The sequence below is a fragment of the Helianthus annuus genome, chromosome 10, assembly GCF_002127325.2.
Source record: "Helianthus annuus cultivar XRQ/B chromosome 10, HanXRQr2.0-SUNRISE, whole genome shotgun sequence".
Taxonomy (NCBI): domain Eukaryota; kingdom Viridiplantae; phylum Streptophyta; class Magnoliopsida; order Asterales; family Asteraceae; genus Helianthus; species Helianthus annuus.
In genome coordinates, this window is record NC_035442.2 from 36,752,081 (window position 1) to 36,777,834 (window position 25,754).

A 25,754-nucleotide genomic window follows, 5' to 3' on the forward strand; every position below is an offset into this window, starting at 1 on the left:
TGGATTTGTGGATATCAAAAATATCTTTAAATTCAAAAAGGTAGATCGGCGGGATGTTGCACCAATCGCTGAAAGCCGACCACACCCTCAACGCAATCGAACAAGCAGTGAATAGATGCTCGACCGATTCCTCGGCGTCCTCGCAGAATGGGCACCTAGATGAGGATATGTCCACATTCCTTCTTCTTAAATTTATTCTAGTAGGCAGCCTATCCAGATTGCCTCTCTAGTTCATAATATTGCATTTAATAGGAACCCATCTGCACCAAACAAAAATTGGCGGGTGACAGTTACCTCTCTCCTTAATCAAGTCTGATTTGACAGACTTAACCGAGAATCCGTTCTGACTATCTCCACCCCAAATCCAAGCATCCTTACTAATGGAAACTTTCACCAAACTAAGAACCTCGCAACATTCCTTCCATTCCTTGAGCTCCTCTTCAGACTCTGGCTGCCTAGACCACTGCCACTTGAACACTTCATTTCCTCTTACCGTTTCCATTCTATCTGCAACCCTGCAAGATTTAAATAGCTCCAAACCAAAAAGATGGGGCCATCTCTCCAAGAAGGGGAGGTCACCCACCCATTTATCGATCCAAAACCGAATATCAACCCCATTCCCAACTTTACCCAAAATAAATTGATATAAACCTTTCCCATTAATTTTCAAATTGGAAATCAGTTTCACAATGTTTTTCCAGCACCCCGATATATGCTCGTTAATCGGAAGGAAGCTCCTTTGGTTATGTTTACAATGGCACGCTTCCACCAATTTGCACCACAGATTTTGATTTTCCGCCCTGTATCTCCATCCCCATTTTACGAGAAGGGCTTCGTTGACCTCTTTTAACCTGCTAATACCCAACCCACCTTTTGACTTGGGCCAAGTAACCCAATCCCATGCCACCCAGTTCAATTTAGTAATGTTGCCTGCACCAGCCCATAAGAATTTTTCTCATTTTGGCCTCGAGGGCCTTCAAAATACCCACCGGGGCTTTATATAAAGACAAATAATAAATAGGTAGGCTTTCCAAAACAGAGTTTATTAAAGTAAGCCTTCCCCCCATCGATAAAGTTTTCGCTTTCCACGTCGACAATCTTTTCTCAAAAGTCTCAATAATAGGACTTCAATTGTTTATTCTGTTCATATTCGCCCCCACTTTAATTCCCAAGTATGTAAGCGGAGTACAATCTGTATTACACCCTATCACTTTAGCCATTTCCGACACGGACCCGCTATCGACACCCAACCCATATATGTTAGATTTTTGAAGATTAATTTTTAAGCCCGAACATAAATAGAAAATTCTTAGACATCTAGCCACGTTTTTAACATTGACCCTATCCCACTCTCCCAACATAAGCATCATCAGCATAAAAAAGATGAGAAATTACCGGACCGTTATTTGGAGTTCGAATACCTTTGAAAAGACCTTCCATCCTCGTTTATACAAAATGTTAGATAGTGCCTCCATGACCAGAAGAAACAGAAACGGGGAAAGTGGGTCGCCTTATCTGACCCCTTTAGAGCAGTTGAATTCAAAGGTGGGAGACCCATTAACAAGAACCGAGGATCTAGCCGAAGCTAGAATTCCCTTAATCCATTTACACCATAATGCAGGAAAACCCATTTGCCCCATGATGTCCACAAGAAAGCTCCAACTCACATTGTCGTACGCCTTTTCTGTAACACCCCAAAACCCGAACGTATAACTCACTAATAAGATTTCATGGAATATGAAAAATGTTTAAATAAACATGTTGTATAAGAATGAATAGAAGATATAACTTAGTTAGAATAAATGTGAAATATTGCATTATAGAATAAACTATGACCAAATTTAGGCAAACATATAAATGGAGGGGCTAAACATGTACAAGGAAAAAGATATTTACTAAAAGCAAAATAAGGAAAAAACAAACACACACATCTGGCGTGTGTGTGTGTGTCGCCCCAAGCAGGAGAAAAAGAGGAGAAACCCTAAAATCCTTGAAGTTGCAAAATTGAGAAGGGAAATTGAAGCTATTCATATGCATGAATCTGAATGTGCAACCATTTAAGCCTACTAATCAAGTGGTAAGTTGTAGAATTTCGATTTGATGATCATTGATGAGATGGGTTGTGTTTAATCCTTGAGCCTATGTGAAATTAGAATGGTAATGAACTAGAATCATCTCATGAAACATGAATTGTGTTCGAATTTCTGATTATATTGATGATTTAATGAAAACCCACTTGTAAAAGTAATTTTATGAAGATGATGATGTTGCATGTGCTAAATCAAGTATAGTTTTGATATATATATGAAGTTGGATATTGTGGATTATTGTTAATAGCCTTGATTTAGGATGAAAGTTATGTGAGGTTAATGGAATTTGATGATCTTGATATGAACTAGTAAGAATATGCAAAGAATGCTTGTACATTATGCTTAGATAGTGGTACGCACACAAAGTGTTTGATAAAATGCCTACATGAAACTTGAATTGATTCAAGTTTGTGTTAAAAAGTTAGTAAATTCGTCACTTTTGACAGCCCTAGATAGTCATCTTGTAAAGGCCGTATCTCATTCGTTATTAGGAGTTAGACAACGAGCCTTATATCGTTGAAAAGCTTGTTTCGCATGTTACAATTCTTATTTGGTCACAAGAGGCTGGTTATGAGATTTAATGGGTCAAAACAGCATGAAAAGTTAGTAAATTCGTCACTTTTGACAGCCCTAGATAGCCATCTTGTAAAGGCCGTATCTCATTCGTTATTAGGAGTTAGACAACGAGCCTTATATCGTTGAAAAGCTTGTTTCGCATGTTACAATTCTTATTTGGTCACAAGAGGCTGGTTATGAGATTTAGTGGGTCGAAACAGCATGAAAAGTTAGTAAATTCGTCACTTTTGACAGCCCTAGATAGTCATCTTGTAAAGGCCGTATCTCATTCGTTATTAGGAGTTAGACAACGAGCCTTATATCGTTGAAAAGCTTGTTTCGCATGTTACAATTCTTATTTGAAAGTCGAAGTCAGATTATGTGATTAAGAAGGGGGAAAGTGACCCCGAACAGCTGCTGCGTGAAAAATGCAGCAATGAAAATAATGTGTTTTATGAACTTAAAACATAAGATTTTCTAGTCACCAATTTACTAAACACTAAATATTGCTTCGCGTGAATGTTTACAGTTGTTAAGGTGTGTTTAAAGCGTTCATATGTGTAAAATTGGCGTTAATGTATAGCAAGTAAGGATGGTAAAATCATGTTGTTCATGTACCCCAAATATGGTCGTCTAGTATGGAATCCCGAAAGCTTTAGTATATGTAGTATTGATATTATGTATGTGTGTGTATGTAATGGATTGATCATGTGGTTGTAAGCATGTTACATAATGAATATGAAGTGTATATAATGCCATTGTTATAGCTTAATATGATGACATGGATATATGAGGTTAAGTCGAAAGTCCATAAGATGGGTCGTTGACTTTTGAAAGTCAAACCTTGCATAAGTAGTATGGCTAGACTCTTGTCAAATTTCAATGCTATAAAGTCATAGGGCGCATGTTTAACAATGTGTGTTATATGCAATTATTTAAGGAATTATACGAGTTGGAAAAGATGTGATTTTAGGTATATGTCTTATGTTTGTTAGACTTGACTAATGAAAGTCAAACGTGAACCATGCATTCGACATGATCATTAAGTGTACAATCATGTATACTAACAAGAATGTGATTGCGTGATGAGAAGGCATAGGGATCATGTGGAAATGGACTCAAGAACGGAAGGTTAACGGGTTAAGCGGAGGCGAGGAAGCAAGCATGAACACTAACGCTCGAGGTAAGTGATTCTAATTTCACCTTTTAGCTTGTTTAAATAAGGTATTGTTCTAGATAATTGAGTATGTTACGAAGTCAAACATGGATTTGGTTGAATGAAAACGATGGTTCTCGCTAAGTAGATCGAATGTGTAAAATGAAGTTTTGTTGTCATAACATAATGAATTGTAAGTAAGTTCCGAACCTCTTTTTATTATTTAGAAAGATTTGTTAATTTTGTCATATGTTGCGAATAGTGAGATATGTAAGAACGTAAGATCAAATGAAGTTCTAAGTTTTGTTTTGTGGTGATGGGTCAAAAATGTTAACTAAGTCGAAAAGTGTGTATTAAAGATCAAACGGGTCAAAAACTAGGTAGCGGGGTAAGGTAAGGATTCGACCATTAAGGCATGATTGTTAGTATTAGAATGATTTAGGGGCTTGGACAAATGTTATTTTACGTTTTGGGACGCTCGGGGTGCACGAACAGGGGTCGAAACGGTGAAAATAAGCAAAAAAAAAACGGAGAGCAGATCTGCAGAGGGGCGTCCCCGACGCCGCTACCAGCGTCGCCGACGCTGGTGGGTTTTGGCCGACGCCCTATGTTGCTAGTTAAGTCAGTTTCTTTGTTTTCTTTGATTCTCGGGCCCCGTAAGCCCATTCCTAAGCCCCGTTAGACCCCCGTCATGCACCCTAACTTTACCAAATAGTTGTGTGAGTTATGGATGAGTAAGGAACCCGTTTTAAAGCTTCCGAAATGCAACCCAAATTTAAGAGAGAGTTTTTATCAAGTATGGGTAGAAGGGAACTTGCTCGTGGGTATGCATAAGGATAAAATAAGTAGTTATACATGTGGGTATGTGTTTGATTGTATGTAAGTAATTGGAACTCGTAGGTGAGTATGACTATGAACGCGTAAGTATGGAGATTTATGTGTATGTAATTTACATGTATAGACGTGTGTGTTTAGGGCTTGCATGTAATATTGTGTAAGATGTAAATTGTAAGTTTTTGTACGAACAGAAAGGTATGTATGCATGGATTGGAATTTAAATATATGCACGAATGAATGAGACTTGTTTATGTGTATATGTGGACTTATTCATATGAATGAAATCTAACGATGCTAACCGTTTTTCTATTGAGAATGAAATGGAAGTGCAGGTATGCAAATAATGGAAGTCGTAGGTTTGACACTAAAATCCAATGATGGTGTTCGAATGGATGGATGAATGGATTAACATAAGCGAAAGCATGAGATGTCGACGCCTAACTATGTATGTTTAAAACTTATGTATGATGTGACTGGTTGCTAACGATGTGATTGTATGTGGTGGCTACAGGTTGCGTGGATTTAGCATCATTATGAAGGATAGAAAGATTGAAGATCGAGTCAAGAGCAAAGGATTGTACGGGAAAGATCGGTCACATAGTTTAGCAAATGTAGGTCCGAAGTATAAATATAATGGAACGTGGTAAATCCTTTTTAATGAATGTATGACATTTGATATTCGAACTTTCCTGTAAGTACTATGTCTATTAAAGAACGAAATTTTTGGGTTCATATTTCCCGCTGTGTTGTATTTTTTTAAGTTATTACAAGTTAGTCTTACAGGGAATTGTTCATAATACGAATGGGTCATGCCCGATTTTTGTTAAATTATAGCATGATAATATTACTTTCGGATTAAGAATTTTGGGCGTTACAAGTTGGTATCAGAGCCCTGGTTTGAGCGAAATCAAGTATGAGGAGGTAAATACTTGAGCTCAAACCTGTGTGCTCTTGTGACAAGAAACCCGTACAATCCAAGACTCGACCAAGATCTAAGGGTAGAAGCCAAGGTAAGTATGTCCTTAAGTATATATTGGAAGATAATTAACAATATGTTATGTGTAAGGTAAGCATGGTTGCTTGGAAGGAATGATTTGTGGATGCGGTCTAGCACCGGCACCAAGGTATGTAATATGACATATTGACCCAGGTATATATATCTAATATATGTAAGTACATGTGATGGTAAAACCTATCAATGAAAGGAAAATTTTAAATAAAAAAAATGGTAAGAAGGGTAATGAAGTTTTGGAATAGTTATACGTGCCGAAACCTAATTCTTCGGACATAAGGTAACAATTACACGAAGACACGAAACTAGTATGTTGATTGTGTACCTGGCCAGTACACAAGAAACATATGACGTTCGTGAGCCTGTGATAATTGTTACAGGTGTGTCCGTTAGAATTGGGTAGCAGGTGGGCGTATGGGTGAAATGGGTAGTAAGACTATCAGGAGATTTAGAGTAATACGTAAGAGTGAAAAGTGCGAATGATAAGAAGGAAGAATGTTGAATCCGTAAGAAAGTACGAATCAACAATGTATGAATGCAATGCTTGAATCCGCGAGACGGATTCAAGGGATGAAAGGCGTAAATGATATGTTTGAATCCGTGAGACGGATTCAAAGAATGAAACATATGAATGCAATGCTTGAATCCGCGAGACGGATTCAAGGAATGAAAAGCACGAATGCAATGTTTGAATCCGAGAGGCGGATTCAAAGAACGAAAGATGTAAATGCAATGTTTGAATCCGCGAGACGGATTCAAAAGATAGAAGGTACGAAAGGTATGAATAATGTGTTCGAATCCGTGAAACAGATTTAAGATACAAAAGACGGAACTAGTCTACGTGAGAAGAAGTCGATAGCTTGACCATGTATGCGTCAAACAAGTCATATAAGTAAATGTAAAGCAAATGAACAAAAGAATGATAGGAATGAAAATATCCGAATGTGTAAGTAATTACGGACCAGACAAGTAAATATTTCTTAAGTGATATGATTCAAATTATGCTTAAATTTTCATGTATAGATACATGAATATATTTATGCAAATGCGTTGTATGCAAGAATGGTCGAAAGGATAAATGGGTCATACGGTCAGATGGCGATTGGCATTTGAACTCGTTAGTTAATGTTTTGATATGTTAAGTTTTGTATTCATAGGTGAGATTGATGAATGGACACGCAATGTCATCAATCGGAAAGGAATGATCACCGTAAGATAAGGATGGCGAATCAATGGAATCTACTTCCGTCAGATATCATAGTGTGATAAACCTATCAAGATCAGTGAAAGAATTCTCATAAGCGGCAGCTCATTACCCGGATGAATGAGATCAATCCTGGGATGGGTTGAATTTGTAATGAAGTGGTCGGTTCGCTTTCGCAGGTCGTGGCATTATTCCAAAATAGTAAGGTTAGTGAATTGTTTAATATGTGAATTTAAGTATAAAGTTAGGAATTGAATAAGTACCTCCGCACGAGCCAGTGGTAAAGCAAGATGTGATATGATAAGGAAGGGTTGACTTTTAGAAGTAGGCTAAGAATGAGTTTTAAATCTGGCTTAAGTAGTAGACAGTGCATGTATGAGTAAGAAGGTAGAAGTAAAACTCCAAGTATATACGAAATTACTAGAACTAATACCTACGGTGAATGTGGTAGCAAGTTCATATGAACTTCATTTTGCTTTTATGTAAATCATGGTAGAAAACCCTTGGGTTTGCTTCTAGTTTGCACACTTTAGTTCTAGTACGATAATGTGATGGTACGATTATATCTACTCATGAATAAGACTTTTGCAAAGATCCTGAATGTATTCATGTGGTATTGAGCATCGTGAATGGATAGATGAAAAAGTAAGAATAGTATTGGTCTACCAAGAATGAGAAAGGTTTCGGGGACGAAACCTCCTTTAAGGGGGGTAGACTTGTAACACCCCAAAACCCGAACGTATAACTCACTAATAAGATTTCATGGAATATGAAAAATGTTTAAATAAACATGTTGTATAAGAATGAATAGAAGATATAACTTAGTTAGAATAAATGTGAAATATTGCATTATAGAATAAACTATGACCAAAGTTTAGGCAAACATATAAATGGAGGGGCTAAACATGTACAAGGAAAAAGATATTTACTAAAAGCAAAATAAGGAAAAAACAAACACACACATCTGGCGTGTGTGTGTGTGTCGCCCCAAGCAGGAGAAAAAGAGGAGAAACCCTAAAATCCTTGAAGTTGCAAAATTGAGAAGGGAAATTGAAGCTAATCATATGCATGAATCTGAATGTGCAACCATTTAAGCCTACTAATCAAGTGGTAAGTTGTAGAATTTCGATTTGATGATCATTGATGAGATGGGTTGTGTTTAATCCTTGAGCCTATGTGAAATTAGAATGGTAATGAACTAGAATCATCTCATGAAACATGAATTGTGTTCGAATTTCTGATTATATTGATGATTTAATGAAAACCCACTTGTAAAAGTAATTTTATGAAGATGATGATGTTGCATGTGCTAAATCAAGTATAGTTTTGATATATATATGAAGTTGGATATTGTGGATTATTGTTAATAGCCTTGATTTAGGATGAAAGTTATGTGAGGTTAATGGAATTTGATGATCTTGATATGAACTAGTAAGAATATGCAAAGAATGCTTGTACATTATGCTTAGATAGTGGTACGCACACAAAGTGTTTGATAAAATGCCTACATGAAACTTGAATTGATTCAAGTTTGTGTTAAAAAGTTAGTAAATTCGTCACTTTTGACAGCCCTAGATAGTCATCTTGTAAAGGCCGTATCTCATTCGTTATTAGGAGTTAGACAACGAGCCTTATATCGTTGAAAAGCTTGTTTCGCATGTTACAATTCTTATTTGGTCACAAGAGGCTGGTTATGAGATTTAGTGGGTCAAAACAGCATGAAAAGTTAGTAAATTCGTCACTTTTGACAGCCCTAGATAGCCATCTTGTAAAGGCCGTATCTCATTCGTTATTAGGAGTTAGACAACGAGCCTTATATCGTTGAAAAGCTTGTTTCGCATGTTACAATTCTTATTTGGTCACAAGAGGCTGGTTATGAGATTTAGTGGGTCAAAACAGCATGAAAAGTTAGTAAATTCGTCACTTTTGACAGCCCTAGATAGTCATCTTGTAAAGGCCGTATCTCATTCGTTATTAGGAGTTAGACAACGAGCCTTATATCGTTGAAAAGCTTGTTTCGCATGTTACAATTCTTATTTGAAAGTCGAAGTCAGATTATGTGATTAAGAAGGGGGAAAGTGACCCCGAACAGCTGCTGCGTGAAAAATGCAGCAATGAAAATAATGTGTTTTATGAACTTAAAACATAAGATTTTCTAGTCACCAATTTACTAAACACTAAATATTGCTTCGCGTGAATGTTTACAGTTGTTAAGGTGTGTTTAAAGCGTTCATATGTGTAAAATTGGCGTTAATGTATAGCAAGTAAGGATGGTAAAATCATGTTGTTCATGTACCCCAAATATGGTCGTCTAGTATGGAATCCCGAAAGCTTTAGTATATGTAGTATTGATATTATGTATGTGTGTGTATGTAATGGATTGATCATGTGGTTGTAAGCATGTTACATAATGAATATGAAGTGTATATAATGCCATTGTTATAGCTTAATATGATGACATGGATATATGAGGTTAAGTCGAAAGTCCATAAGATGGGTCGTTGACTTTTGAAAGTCAAACCTTGCATAAGTAGTATGGCTAGACTCTTGTCAAATTTCAATGCTATAAAGTCATAGGGCGCATGTTTAACAATATGTGTTATATGCAATTATTTAAAGAATTATACGAGTTGGAAAAGATGTGATTTTAGGTATATGTCTTATGTTTGTTAGACTTGACTAATGAAAGTCAAACGTGAACCATGCATTCGACATGATCATTAAGTGTACAATCATGTATACTAACAAGAATGTGATTGCGTGATGAGAAGGCATAGGGATCATGTGGAAATGGACTCAAGAACGAAAGGTTAACGGGTTAAGCGGAGGCGAGGAAGCAAGCATGAACACTAACGCTCGAGGTAAGTGATTCTAATTTCACTTTTTAGCTTGTTTAAATAAGGTATTGTTCTAGATAATTGAGTATGTTACGAAGTCAAACATGGATTTGGTTGAATGAAAACGATGGTTCTCGCTAAGTAGATCGAATGTGTCAAATGAAGTTTTGTTGTCATAACATAATGAAGTGTAAGTAAGTTCCGAACCTCTTTTTAGTATTTAGAAAGATTTGTTAATTTTGTCATATGTTGCGAATAGTGAGATATGTAAGAACGTAAGATCAAATGAAGTTCTAAGTTTAGTTTTGTGGTAATGGGTCAAAAATGTTAACTAAGTCGAAAAGTGTGTATTAAAGATCAAACGGGTCAAAAACTAGGTAGCGGGGTAAGGTAAGGATTCGACCATTAAGGCATGACTGTTAGTATTAGAATGATTTAGGGGCTTGGACAAATGTTATTTTACGTTTTGGGACGCTCGGGGTGCACGAACAGGGGTCGAAACGGTGAAAATAAGCAAAAAAAAAAAACGGAGAGCAGATCTGCAGAGGGGCGTCCCCGACGCCGCTACCAGCGTCGCCGACGCTGGTGGGTTTTGGCCGACGCCCTATGTTGCTAGTTAAGTCAGTTTCTTTGTTTTCTTTGATTCTCGGGCCCCGTAAGCCCATTCCTAAGCCCCGTTAGACCCCCGTCATGCACCCTAACTTTACCAAATAGTTGTGTGAGTTATGGATGAGTAAGGAACCCGTTTTAAAGCTTCCGAAATGCAACCCAAATTTAAGAGAGAGTTTTTATCAAGTATGGGTAAGAAGGGAACTTGCTCGTGGTATGCATAAGGATAAAATAAGTAGTTATACATGTGGGTATGTGTTTGATTGTATGTAAGTAATTGGAACTCGTAGGTGAGTATGACTATGAACGCGTAAGTATGGAGATTTATGTGTATGTAATTTACATGTATAGACGTGTGTGTTTAGGGCTTGCATGTAATATTGTGTAAGATGTAAATTGTAAGTTTTTGTACGAACAGAAAGGTATGTATGCATGGATTGGAATTTAAATATATGCACGAATGAATGAGACTTGTTTATGCGTATATGTGGACTTATTCATATGAATGAAATCTAACGATGCTAACCGTTTTTCTATTGAGAATGAAATGGAAGTACAGGTATGCAAATAATGGAAGTTATAGGTTTGACACTAAAATCCAATGATGGTGTTCGAATGGATGGATGAATGGATTAACATAAGCGAAAGCATGAGATGTCGACGCCTAACTATGTATGTTTAAAACTTATGTATGATGTGACTGGTTGCTAACGATGTGATTGTATGTGGTGTCTACAGGTTGCGTGGATTTAGCATCATTATGAAGGATAGAAAGATTGAAGATCGAGTCAAGAGCAAAGGATTGTACGGGAAAGATCGGTCACATAGTTTAGCAAATGTAGGTCCGAAGTATTAATATAATGGAACGTGGTAAATCCTTTTTAATGAAGGTATGACATTTGATATTCGAACTTTCCTGTAAGTACTATGTCTATTAAAGAACGAAATTTTTGGGTTCATATTTCCCGCTGTGTTGTATTTTTTTTTAAGTTATTACAAGTTAGTCTTACATGGAATTGTTCATAATACGAATGTGTCATGCCCGATTTTTGTTAAATTATAGCATGATAATGTTACTTTCGAAATAAGAATTTTGGGCGTTACATTTTCGAAGTCGATTTTAAGTAAAAAAGCCTTTTTATTGTATTTTTTGATCCAAGCCAAAAGCTCATTAAGCATAAGCGGACTATCAAGAATATATCTCCCTTTAAGAAAAGCCGTTTGATTTTCCGAGATGATAGTCCCAATAACCACTTTAAGCCGATTAGCCAAAATCTTAGAAATAGTTTTGCTGATCACCCCAATCAAATTAATAGGTCTATACTCTTTCAGCCCCATCGGATCTTTGTTTTTGGTAATGAGAGTTATGAAGGAAGAACTGCATCCCACTGCTAATGAACCTTTGCTGTAAAAAGAAACCAACAGGTCATAGAAATCATTTTCGAAAACGTTCCACTACCTTTTGATAAAAGTAAAGTTGAAACCATCCGGCCCTAGAGCTTTGTCAGACCCACATTCAAACACCGCGCGTTTAATCTCCTCTTTGCTAAAGGGGACCGTCAGAGAAGCCGCGTCCGCTTCCGATAGACGCTTAGCGTTTTGGCAAATGAGTTTAGGTCTGTCTTTGATCTTTTCCTCGAACACCCTTTTGAAATGGCCCATAATCTCTTTTTTTATCAAATAAGGTTCAGTGGTCCAAACTTCATTAATCATAAGTCCCGGTATATTGTTACACGCCCTTCTACTTTTGATGTATCCGTGAAAGAACCTTGTATTCTCTTCTCCTTCTAAATCCCATCTTGCTCTAGCTCTTTGCTTGATATCTTTCAGTTTGTAGGCTTCGAGCTCCATTAGATCTTTGAGGCATTCCGATCTGGTCCACTCCTCCTCTTCACTTAATTCTCTGCCTTCCGTCGCCTCTTCCAAGCGTTCTAACTCTTCCTTAATTGTCATTTCCGTTTCCTCTTCCTTAGATAATACCTCTTTTTTCCAGGCTCCTAAAGCTTCCTTAATCTTTTTAAGCTTTTGGAATAACCTCATGTCCGGATCCCCAACCCCATTAAAATTTGCAATCTCCTTAAGAACCACCTCATCGAAATCCTTTCTTTCCAACCAAGAGTTGAAAAATCTGAATGGCTTTGGTCCAAAGTTTTTATCCGCGCAAGTCAAAACAAGAGGGCAATGATCCGAGAACAATCTAGGCAACGCCCGAAGGCAAGCCCCCGGCCAATTCAGGAAGAAATCTTGATCCACCAAAACTCTATCGATTTTACTAAGTTTATTATCATTGTCTTTGAGATATGTAAATTTTCTCCCTTTCATATCATACTCTCTCAACCCATTATCAGAAATAAAATCATTAAAATTAGAAGCACATTTTTTATTAAAAAAAGAGTTTCTCCTTTCCTCTCGAAAACGCACCGCATTAAAATCTCCCAGGATCATCCACCAGCCCGGATGACAATCCATCACCCCCCAATATCATCCCAAAGAGCTTTTTTTTGAGGAACTTTTTGAGGAGCGTAAACGTTTACAATATTAATAACTTGATTGCTACCTTTTAAAGTCCCCATTGTTAATAAAAAATTAGGGTGTTTGAAAGAATCGTGTACCTTGAGAATACCAGGATCCCACATGCTAACCACCCCTCCAGATCTGCCAGCTGCCGGAACGTGATCCATCATGAACTTACCATTTCCCCAAAATTTCTCGAAGTCGATACCTGAAATGTCACTAAATTGAATTTCTTGTAACGCGATAAAATCAATACCATTGTCACGTTTTAATTTTTTTATCCAACCCGCTTTGTTTTTGTCCCCCTCTCCTAAACCTCTAATATTAAAAGAAAGAAAATTCATTTATCCCCAGTTTGAATTCCTTCTTCCCTGATCACTTCTTTAATCAAATTCTCGTGTCCCTGCAAGTCAACTCCTAATGCGTCCCCCATGGCTGATGTAATATTAAGCTCCTCAAATATATTTTCCGCCACCTCCTCACTTGGCAATAAATTTAGTTCTTTCACCACCTTCTCTTCCCTTTCCTTTCTAGTGCCACTAGACTCCTTCTGTTGTGTAGCGCACTTTCCCACGCTCCCTACACAAAACTCGTCGGTTTTTCCCGGTTGAGCACTTATGTCACAATCCTCCTGTATCCCTATAATTTCGTTCAGATCGAAAGGGTCGTTATCTCTCGATCTTTTTCTGGGCCTCATAATCTCACCTACTTCCTCCAATAAAGTTTTTTTATATATGGGCTTTCTGACCTTTTTACCTCTTTTGCATGGTCCAAAAGAGTTTAGGTCAACTTTAAAAACATTTTGCCTATCACCTGACCCTTCATCGCCGCCTCCCAAAATCTCTGCATCTTTCCTATGCCATCCATCATTACTCCATTGGACCTTTTCAAAACTCCTAGGAGATACCGAAAAAAACCCATTTTCCATGCTTACACTACCATTAACTATTCTTGGATTTGCTACCTCATTAAAGGTACCCATCTGTACATCTTCTACCGGTTCCGATGAGCTTCTCGACGGCGGGATTTTTTTGTCAGAATTAACCACAAAGCACTCATCACTCTGCTCCTGAACACCCGACTCCTTATACGCCGGAATATCGACATTCCGCCCGCACCGGTCATCAACCTTTTCATGCGGACTCTCGTCCTCCACCGGCGCAGCCATAGCGGAATCGCCAGCCTTCTGACTCCGGTCACCCTCTCCGATTCCCTCCTCCACCGGTGTCGGCTCCTCCGATTTTTTCTCCCCATTGCTGAGGTTGTCGACCTCCGACATGAGATCCCACCCGTCGCTTTCTTCCGAGCTCACATCCTGTTTGTCAACCGAATCTGGTATCCACACCCCCCTTTCTTCTTCGATCCAGATCCTATATCGTTTTCCTTTCTCAACAATCACCACTTCTTCTTCAATTCTTTTTACCTTGTCCGTCAAAACGCCCACACAATCAGATGTAAGAATATTATCCCCGATTGTCTTTGTGAAGCATGAATAACTTTGCCGAAAACTCTCCCCACCGAATCGTAGGTTTCGTTACCGGACAAATGTAAAGGTACTCCGTGTATGTTAAGCCAAGCCAATCTTTCGAAAGCAATCGCCTGTCCCTTCCAAATCTCTAAATTGTCAAACCATCCAAAGCCCGTCGCGTTAGCTCTGAAAACGTCGGCCTCGATCGCCGTCGGGAAAACCAAATATACTTAATCACCACGTTCCCGAAGTTTGCTTCCTTCAACAGGATGTCAAGTTTCCTAAGATTCCATACATCTTTCATCCTACCAATGATCGCCTTGTCATGCAGTTCAACATATGCCAAAGCATATTCGGAAACCGTCACCTCTTTTGCTCTGCCCACATCTATAGGTTTACCGGACACCATGTCGGCGTATGATGTCCCTTTGTTAACGGAAGATCTACCCCTAAAATCTCCTGCTCCTTGGAGAGGTGATGACTCTCGTTTTGAACAAAGCGACTCTGACCCTTTTCATTACCCTCAGGTTCCTTGTAAACGCCCCCTGCATCATTTTCTTTCGCGAACCTCGCGATGTTGATAAAAAAATTGTAGCTTCCGATCCAGATATTCCTCATCTGCCTCTCTAATTCCGCTGCATTTTTCACCCCCTTGAAACTAGCAAAACCGAAACAGTAGCCATTTTTGTCTCTTTTCTTCGCGATAAACACCCCCTGAAGAGACCCGAAAGGCCCAAGTGCTTCTTCAACATCCTTAGAGCTGCATCATTCCGGAAGCCTCGACACAAAAAACTTTGTGATACCGACTGTACTCCGGCCGTCCATGTCTGCCGGGTGCTGGGAATTGATTTGGTCTACTTTAAGTATATTAGAAAAAGAAAAAAGAAATTAAAAAGAAAAAGAAATCTAATTGGAGAGAATCAACGGGGCCCTCAAATCAACCCTATAACACTCGTTAAAAGCTTGGCAATTACCTATGAAGATGATGTGGCGGGGGCACTGAGTAACACGGCCACACCAACGCCTTGATATAAATTTGGTGAAACCAACAAACGTGAACAATTTTTCTATTGGCTCGTGGAATGTGAACAATTCTTTTGTGGTTTCATTTTGTTAGAAAACAAAAGTTTCCATGAAATAGCAAGGAATTTCGTTTGATTTTGTTTGTTAAGTGCATAGCACCTCGTGAAATGTGGACATTCTTTTTAATAAAATTCCATTGTGATCAAAGTTTTATCATAGTCCTTTTTTCTTTCCATTGTGATAAAAGTTTTGTCAGACTAGACGGTATGGGGCCGGTTTAGGCTGGCGTGGCCCGGCGCCGCACCCCCACACCGCCCTACAAAGGCCCGGCGCGTCAACCCCGGCTCCCCAACGACGTGCTCGACGTGCCTTGTTTTGAAATTATAGCCGTTATAACGGCTAGTTCATTTAATAAAAAAATACCCCTTTTTCTATAAAACACTCTCATTTTATACCATTATTTCACCATTTTCTCCCCACTTTCAACCCAAAACACTCTCATTTTTATACCATTCTTTTATAAAAAAAATATCTTTTCACCCACAATACAATCTAATTCTTGGTGGTCCTCGTCTTAGGAGGAGGAAGAGGAGATGTTTTACGCAAACGCTATGCTAAGGGCGGCGCAGATTATTATAGAGGAGGAAGAGGAAGAGGAAGACATCTCGTCTGAAAGCGTTATTACCAGGCGACTACGGATTAACAGAGACCGCCAAGGTTTATCATTAATAAATTTTATTATCCTTATTCCTTATTTCCTCATATTTCTATTTTTTTACGACAGGAGCGCACGAGAAATTGGTGAACGATTATTTTTCGGATGCACCCCTTTACAATGCCGAAATTTTCAGACGCAGGTTTCAAATGAGTCGCCGGTTATTCACAAGCATTGCTGATGATTTGGCGGGGCAAGACCCGTTTTTCACGCAACGACCCGATGCTCGTGGTTATGAAGGGTTCAGCTGTTGATGCATATTTGTGACAACAGCTTAGATTTGGTATTTGGATATCTTGTAATTACTAAAACAATAAACAGTCAGCGGGGTTAGCTTTGTAATAGTTAATTAAGAGTGATTGGGCCAAACCAAACCAAGATATGGGGGATGGTAGGCGAAATGGGCCTTGCCCATGACCTAGCCCATATGCAAAGCTTTGTCCTATATAAACAAAGCTTAGCATTAGGGTTTAGGTTAATGATCTAATCACCTTAATCACTTTTAGAGAGAATTCGTGAAAGACAAAGGCTTGAACGAATTGGAGATCTTGATTAATTGTAATCGTTTGAAGATAATCAATAAAGATCGGGTTTATAGAGATTTCTGTTTCTACTCGTTTTCTGTTAAATCTGATCTAGGGGATTCTGCACTCCAGGTTAAATCGACGATTCTATTACGATCCACACGGATTAGGGGACCTACAATTGGTATCAGAGCGTTAGGCTCTTGATTGGCTTGGTTCAGAATCGTTTTCTGTAGAAAAATCAAAGTTTTGGACGTTTTTGGAGGCTGAGTTAGGGTTCTGCTGTTGATTTCGGATAAACAGCAAGGATTTCGGATAAAAAGCAAGCATTTCGAATCCATTTTGGATAGAAATCTTGCTTTTTGGACCATTTCCAACCAGAAATCAAGCATTTCGGATCATTTCGGATATAAAGGCTTGCATTTCGGACCAGAAATCTTGGATTTCGGATCATCTCGGATCAAAAAGTTGTTTTCGGACTAGATTAACTTGCATTTCGGATCAATCAAAAGGATTACGGATCATTTCGGATTATAGGGTGTTCATTTCGGATCAGATTATTCCATTTCGGACCAGAAAGTGTTTATTACGTACCATTTCTGACCATTCCGAATAACCATTTCGGATTCAGGATCATCTCGGACCATTCGGACAAGGTGGAATTTTTCTTGGCTTGCGTAGGAAAAATTTCACTGTTTCGTGTTTAGAAAATTATCCGTAGCTCATCGCAAGAAACCGTTTGCACCGTTGGACTCCTTGGATTTTTAGGACAAAAAAAGACTCTGGAAAACCCCGAAAAAGGTTTTCGACATTATATATCATTGGAATCGTAATTTCGAGACGAATCTAACGGTATAATTTGGTAAAAACAGGTTTCGGACAAAAATTGTACGGTTTTACCAGTCTGCTTAAGTTAAAATGTCAAACATGTCTAAATTGAACGAACTTTTAAGGATGGAACATGAGGTTGGCACAACCAACAAACCACCTAAGATGATGAAGGTGGAAAACTACTTGACATGGAAGGACAGGTTTCAATCCTTCATTGAATATCAGGACACACGCATGTGGATCTGTATTGTAGATGGGTACACAAACCCAACACACGACTTTGAGGGCATACCAAGTGTCTCAGCCTACGTGAACATGCAGGAGGGCTGATAAAAGGATGTATGAGGCTGAAAAGAGAGCCATGGCTGCTATCAAGATGTCCTTACCTGACAGCATAAAACATACCTTTCAGAAGTACACTACTTCAAAGGAAATGTGGGATGTACTAGAGAAGAGATATGAGGGAAATCCTGATGTCAAGAAGAACAAAGTTGATCTACTAAAGAAGCAGTTTGCTGTATTCAAGCATATGAAAAATGAGTCACTTGAGGACATCATCACTCAATACTACAATCTGATGTCAGAATTGGACAATTATGATACAGATTGCTATACTGACAAAGAGAAAAATGACAAGCTGCTTGATGTTCTACCTGCTAAATGGGATATCTACACTCTCATGATCAAGGGAGAAGCAAATTATGAGACAAAGTAACTGGAAGAAGTAGTTGGAAAGCTGAGAGCTTATGAGCTCAATATGAAGAAGAAAGACACTGGATATGATCAGGTTCAAGATCCAGGGATTTACAATGGGCTTACATCTTCTTCATCTCACGACGCTTCTAGCGACTCTGCTACTGCGTTTCTTTCATGTGAGAATGAGCAGGTCACAGTGAATGAGGATGGTGATGTGTGTTTTGTAGCTGCTTCAGGAGGATCAACAGGAGCTAAGAGAACATCAGCTTCTAGGCAAAGTAGTAGTACAAAGGTGATGCCAATGAGTGTGAAGTCTCCTGAAGAACATCTTGCTCTACTTGCTTCATTCGTTGCTTCTTATGAGAACTACATTCAAGGGAAGATATCTGATCCTGCCACTTTAGATGAAGATTATAATCAGATTGACCCTGATGATCTAGAAGAGATGGATTTGCAATGGCAAATGGCCATGATTTCCAGAAGAGTAAAGAGGTTCATGAACAGAACTGGAAGGAAGTTTGTGGGGAAAAGCGTTGGTTTTGACAAGACCAAAGTGAGGTGCTTTAACTGTCAAAGTTACGGACATTTTGCTAGGGAATGTCAAAAACAAAAGCAAGAGACTTCGATTCAGAGTTGGAACAATAGGAATGCATCAAACAACTCTAACTCAAGGGCTTTGATCTCTATTGCACGAGAGGGGTCATATGACTGGAGTGTTCATTTGGAAAATAATGAGAATGTCACTCAAGCATTCATGGCAGAGATTGTACTCGTTGATGATGCTGAAGCTAACGTGAATGTTGAAATTGAGAAAGAAAGTGAAGCTAAGGTAGATAAGGCTGATCAGACAACTGAAGTTGAAGAGAAAAAGCGAAAGTCTGACCGTGAAAGGGAAGCTGAAGAGAAAGATGCAAAATACAAAAGAATGGAAGCTTAGCTCGCTGCTCTCATGGCCAACTCAGACAAATCAACAGGAGAGGTAAGTAACTCTGCTACTTCTGTTTGTTTAAAATGTCATGAATTACAGGGTGAGGTTGACAGGTTGTCAACACAAAATCAAAGTTTGGTTAACGAGATGTCTAACATAAAAGAATTAAACTTTTTTGCTAAAAGAAACGAGTCGTTATATTTGAAAAAGATAAAGGGTTATGAAGGTGAAATTGAAGTTTTAACCTGCAAACTAAACGAAAAACTTTAAGTCATAGACTTAGCTCATGACATGATGGGTGAGAAAACACAAGAGATTTCAGAAAAATGCAAAGAGTTGTCAGATGCACAACTCAAAATTGTTGAACTTGAAAAGAAATTAGGTCAATTCAGGGACTCTACTTTTGTTATGAAACACATGATGGGTGGGTTAAAGAAGAGCAATGACAAGACCAGTGGGATTCCAGGGCTTTACTGAAGTCCCACATCCTCTTAGTCATGACTATTCTTTCTTACCTGATGAAGATGAGTTAACAGACTTTCTGTCAACATCACCAAGTAGTTCCACATCAAGTCAAGGTGATGTATCTGAGAGTGATGATGCTAAGAAGGAAAATAACAGCAAACCTGTTTTGACAAAGAAAAATTCACCTCCTAAAAACAAAAATCAGACTTTTGTTAAAAAGGTTACTTTTGTTCAAGGAAGTGACATGAAAAACGAAACAGCTGTTATTGAAAAAGAATCAAATATAGAGTTTGCTAAAAACAAACATATAGAAAAATCTGAAACTAAGCAAACCGAACCAAATCATTCTAAGGCATCATCATCAAAACAAGGATCTAGTTCAAAGGCTTCAGTTGAGAAGTCTTCGAAAAAGAGATCATGCTTCAAATGTCACACAAAGGGACATGTAGCTAGCTGCTGTCCTAACAAAAAGACTGAAGCACAAGTCAGTGAGAAACCAAGAGAGAAGTCACCAGAGAAGAGTGGTGATAAAAAGGAGAGAGAGTCTAACTCTCCAAAGAAATCTGCTACTAAGCAACCAGAGGGTGTTGCTGTTGGTGTAGTTAAGGCTGAAAAAGGAACTCAACAAGCTCCTCGTTTTCAAAGAAATCAACCAAGATTTCAGCCTGAATCTACATCAGGCAGATATGATAGACCTAGAAGTAGTTCACCAAGAATGAACAAACAAAATTCAAATAATTTCAGAAGTCAAGGTCAATATCAAAATCGATACCATAATAATGGTGGTCGAACTTTTTATACCAATGGCTTTAGAAATTACAACAATCAAGCTTCTTGGAATCAAAACTCAAGGTTTCAAAGGTCACATAGTCCACACATACATAGGAACCCTCAGGACCAATGACCTTATGGAAATCAAACCCCATTTCCATCAACAGGTCCAAGATCCAAGACTCCAGTTAGGAGTGATGGATATTGGATGGATATTCCTATAGTTGGTGAATCTGGACGACCCAAGACCATCAAGTCTTGGGTCCCCCAATCTAACTAATCTTTTGGTTGACGTGTGTAGGAGTTGCTAAGGAGGATTATCAACTTATGGTACGTTGATAGTGGCTGCTCTAGGCACATGACGGGGGATGCGAGGTTGTTTTCTGAATTTGAAGAATATGATGGTGGACATGTAAATTTTGTCGGTGCTAAAAGTGGTAGGATTACTGGAAGAGGAAAAGTGACGAATGGGAAGATCACTTTGGACAAAGTGAACTATGATGAGCAGCTTAAACACAATCTGATGAGCGTGTCACAAGTCTATGACAAGGGTCGCTCGGCGCATTTTACAAAGTCTGAGGCATTGGTGTTGAAACCGGGTTTGGTTATTCCGGACGATTGGATAGTAATGCGTGTACAAAGGAAAAATGACACTTAAGTCATGGACATGGGTGCCAAGGATCCGACTGCTGCGGTGGCGTGTTTGCTATCCAAAGCATCTAAAGCTGAATCTATGTTGTGGCACAAACGCATGGCCCATATTCACTACCGCAAAATGAATTACATTTTTAAAAATGAGCTAGTGAAAGGGGTTCCAATGCAGAGGTTTCATGTGGAAGATAAATGTCTTCCATGTCAAAAGGGAAAACAACACAAGAAACGTCATAAGTCTAAAACAGTAAATTCCATTAATGCCCCTTATGAATTACTTCACATGGATTTATTCGGTCCAGTGAACGTGAGGAGCATAGGTGGAAAGTACTACTGTCTTGTTGTCACTGATGATTACTCACGTTACTCATGGGTTTTCTTTATAGGTACAAAAGATGAGACATCGGATATGCTGATTGATCTTTTTACAAAATTGGAAAACGTGCATGATGCAAGAATCAAGAGAATAAGGAGTGATAATGGCACGGAGTTCAAGAATCGAATTCTGGATTGCTACTGTCTTCGAAAGGGAATCGAACTGTGAATTTTAAGCCCAACCAGTCCAAGCCTTTTCCCAGTTACTTGCTTACGTGAATAATGTATAAGAACACATGTAGCTTTGCAAACCCTAAACAACCATCACTCCATCCATACATTACGACGGCAGACCCCCTTTTTATCGAAGCCTTCTCATTCTCTTGTATCCAGGTAACCATGATTGCACTTGTATAGTTAACTGTTCGATGACCATATGTTTCTTGTGTACGTAACTTGGTATAATGTTATGAACGAATTAGTTATGTTAATTAATTGGACATGTTGCCTGAATAATGAGCACCATGATGTTTTAATGCTTAGATTATTACAAGCAAGTGAATGCTAAGTGTTATCGAGTGACATGTTAGGGTTGATATTGATGGTTGATTACGTAAATACTGTTGATGAATAAGTCGATGTGCTGAAACAGTTAGACGATTTGGGTTGCAGACTTCTCCTCGACGAAAACGGTGGGATTTCTCCATGATGCTCCTCGACGAAAACAGTGGGGTTTTCGTCGGGGGGCTTTTCGCCGAAGGATAGTCGGTTCGGAAGTACGAGGATGAACCAATCTGTGTTGCGTGTATAGTGTCTGTCCACATTAAATACTTGCAGTCAAACACATGAGTTGAACTTTTATAAAAAGTTGAGCCCATGTGCATTCAATTTTATAAAAAGTTGAACCCAGTTACATGTGAATGTAGGTTGACCGCAAAGAATCAAGTCCACTAATTCAGAGGTCCGATAGAAATGTAATGCTCTAGCAGGTTGTCGGCCAATGTTGTTGTTTTGTTACTAATATGAAGGATCCATGGCTGGCATGTTAATATGGTGTGCACGTTAATTAGCTGGGCTGCACAAACAATTAGAGAAAATAATAAGTTGTTTATTTTGGGCTTTGCTTTGGGCTCTCGGGACTAATAGATACCGAGTGGACTGGACCCTGATTGAATTAACTTGAACTTCGATTACACACACATGCTACTGATGCATTATGAATGGACTTATCATGTTGAGAATATATTCTAACTTTGGCATGTCATGAATGCTTGAATTGGGCCGCATATGATCTAGGTTGTCTTTGAAGTCGTAATACTAATAACTTAGTTTTGTTTGGTTTGGTTTGGGATCTAGTGTTGTGGGGCCGGGTATAAGGTGTGGATAACTGGGCTATGGTGGAACATAGTTTTACTCAACCATACGATGTTGTTTTGTGTTGGGTTTAATTGAAATTGGGCATCTGGTATGGGCTGCCAAGGGATGGCAAGCCTTAAACAGTGTTAATACAAAATTTGAGGTAACTAAATAAATGGTGGGTGATTTAAACTATTGTTGCTATGTGCTATGATCGTATCTATGCGTGAACTTCCTGAATGTCAACTGATGGTGTGTACGTGCAAACTATAGGCCTTGATTGTGATGTGTGTAAAATGCAACATATAAAACACATCAATTAAGGCATAAAACTAACCCTTTTTAAGTACTAATGTTGGAAAAAGAGTGTTTTTGTCTTCCTTTTGTATTTTCAGGATGAAATGAGCTCAAAATCACAAAAGAAGCAAAAAGACCCCTAATTCTATCATAATTACAAGAAAAGGAACAAAAGCGAACTGCCCGGACCCTCAACGGCACCTCCCAAGACAAAGAGAAGAGAACAGATGTCTGAACACGCCCCGTGTCCAGTGAACACGGGGGCGTGCCCAGGAAGCAGCAGAAAAGACAAACCAGTAGAAGCTTCCATTGCTCACCACGGGGCCGTGCCCAGCGGACACGGGGGCGTGTTGAAAGTACAGCAGGCGCATTAATTGTAATTCGCAATTACAATTAATGAAGAGAGAGAATGTCAGACGGGCACGGGGCCGTGTTCAGCGAACACGGGGCCGTGTCCAGCGTTCTGTTCAGCCTATAAATAGAGGAGCTTGGCTTCATTCTCTCTCATCCCTTGGCACACCACCTCTCTCACACTTCATCCACCACCCACCACCACCATAACACCATCATCCACCACCATCATCCATTGTCCATCATAGAGTGTGTGAGTCGTCTCGGGATCCAAGATTGATCGTAAGAGTTCTTGACAATCAAGGCCATGTTTGCCTAAGTCTCTTACATCACTTGGTGAAGACAAGTGTTTAGTATAATACTTTTTATTTTTAATCTTTTGCACTTTTTATTTGGTTTTGTATTAATGACTTTAATAACTAGTTACTTATGTTGAAGGTGATCTTTCCTTATCGTTTGTCCGTGGTGTCTTGGCGTTATTTTACTGTCTATATAAAATAAAAGATTTTCACCATTCATATCTCCACGGTCTATATGGAGGTATGTTGGCTACCTGGTCGGGGGTTAAGGGAACGGTTTGGTAAAGGTCTTGCCCTTGTTCAGCGTTTAGAGGTCCTGCTTGGGACCTGGGTCAAATTTAGTAGGATCTCCTTCAATGCCCATAGGTATTGGATGGCGGGGATCCAAACTCTTTGACCCCCTCATAAGCTAACTACTATTAATACTATAACCCGGCTATTTAGGACTGTATCCCTGCTGACTCAGACTACTTAGTCGAGGGTAACGTCACCGCCAAAAGCGGGGCCTACCATAATTTGCATTAATAACTTAATTCATTATCTTTCAATAATCCGACCCTTTAGGATTGTATCCTTGCTGACTCAAACTACTGGGTTGAGGGTAACGTCACCTCCGAAAAAGGGGCCTACTACAATAACTAAGATAATCTCTTAAACAAGTGCAAAAGTGCGAAAATAATCAAAGGTTATACTAATACACGTGTCGGATCCAAGTGATTCATCTTGTCTATCTGTTTTTATTTTATTTTATTTTTCAGCATTTAGTTAGTTTTTATTTTTCTTAGTTTAAAACATTTTTCTAACTTTTTGATTTGATTAGACGTTGAGGATAAACCGGTATTAAAAGCTCTTGTGTCCTTGGACGACCTCGGTATCTTACCAACACTATACTACGTCCACGATGGGTGCACTTGCCCATATGTGTGTTTAGTGTTAGTAAATATCGTGTTTTATAAATTTAAAACTTGGCTAAAAGTGTAAAAAGGGCTTAAATATATATCTAAAAATATAACACACTTCACGCACATCAAGTTTTTGGCGCCGCTGCCGGGGACACAAGGATTTTAAGAAAGTTAGGAATCAACGGCCTAATCATCTTTTTATTTTTCTTTAATTTTTTAGGATTTTTTTTTTAGATTTTTCAGCTTCTGCAGAGCTCAGCACGGGGCCGTGCCTGGTCGGACACGGGCCGTGCTCAGCAACGTCACTGGCAGTTTTTGTTTTTCAAGTTAACAGGAGGCTGACCACGGGGCCGTGTCGGTGCAACACGGGGTCGTGTCCAACGTCCAGTAACTGGGATCTGAAAAACAAACACTGTATCTCCGACCACGGGGCCGTGTTCGCTCGACACGGGGCCGTGGTGAACCTTCTGACCAACATTCTTTTCTGTTTTTATTGCAGGACTTGGAACCCGACGCCAACCTCGCGTAGTGTATGAGCTCCAGTTCCAATAAAGACATAAAGGAACCATTAGAAGAACCCGAACGCTTTCTCAGAAAAAGGTTAAAAGCCAAAAACCAAGAGAAAGTTTCGGGTGACCCACCCCCAATGGCGGACCAACGTACCCTCATGGATTACTTACGGCCCACCGTAGGTAATCTCGGCGCCGCTATCAATGCCCCGAATGTCGAAGCTAATAACTTCGAACTTCGACCGCACTTGATACAAATGCTCCAAAACTCCGCAACCTTTCACGGGCTCGCGGACGAGGATCCCCATCTACATATAACTAATTTCTTAGAAATATGTGATACATTTCGGATCAATGGAGCATCAAACGACGCCATCCGCCTTCGTATGTTTCCATTCTCACTAAAAGACCGAGCGAAAGCTTGGCTCAACACCCTCCCAGCTGGATCGGTGAACACCTGGGATGAACTAGCCCAAAAATTTCTATATAAGTATTTCCCTCCTTCTAAAACTGCTAAATTAATGGCTGAAATTAACACATACTCACAAGAGGACGGGGAATCCTTATATGAAACTTGGGAGAGGTTCAAGGAGCTACTACGCAAGTGTCCCCATCACGGCCTCGCGATATGGCAACAAGTATCCACTTTCTACAATGGATTGTTGCCACATACTAGACAGACACTTGATTCTAGCTCCGGGGGACTTTTAGGTAATCGACGCCCACACGAAATATATAATCAGATTGAGGAAATTGCTCAAACCAATTTTCAGTGGCACACCCCCCGGGGAAATAAAACTATTGCCCCGGGCGCCCATAAGGTAGACGAAAACACCTCT

At 39.1% G+C, this 25,754-nt stretch overlaps 1 long non-coding RNA gene and 1 other non-coding gene across 3 annotated transcripts; one reads left to right on the forward strand and one right to left on the reverse strand.

Moving 5' to 3' along the window:
- Positions 1-1,859: 1,859 nt before the first annotated feature.
- LOC110884401 lies at positions 1,860-11,261 on the forward strand. Of its 2 annotated transcripts, XR_002561153.2 has the most exons (8): positions 1,863-2,077; positions 3,739-3,828; positions 4,971-5,083; positions 5,150-5,762; positions 6,808-7,060; positions 9,626-9,715; positions 10,860-10,972; positions 11,039-11,261. It is a non-coding gene; the product is annotated as an uncharacterized LOC110884401 (long non-coding RNA). The 2 variants fall into 2 exon arrangements; XR_002561152.2 differs by having other exon boundaries at positions 1,860-2,077; positions 10,860-11,261.
- Positions 11,262-25,430: 14,169 nt separating this feature from the next.
- LOC118483602 lies at positions 25,431-25,537 on the reverse strand. The gene has a single exon (XR_004870889.1). It is a non-coding gene; the product is annotated as a small nucleolar RNA R71 (small nucleolar RNA).
- Positions 25,538-25,754: the final 217 nt, after the last annotated feature.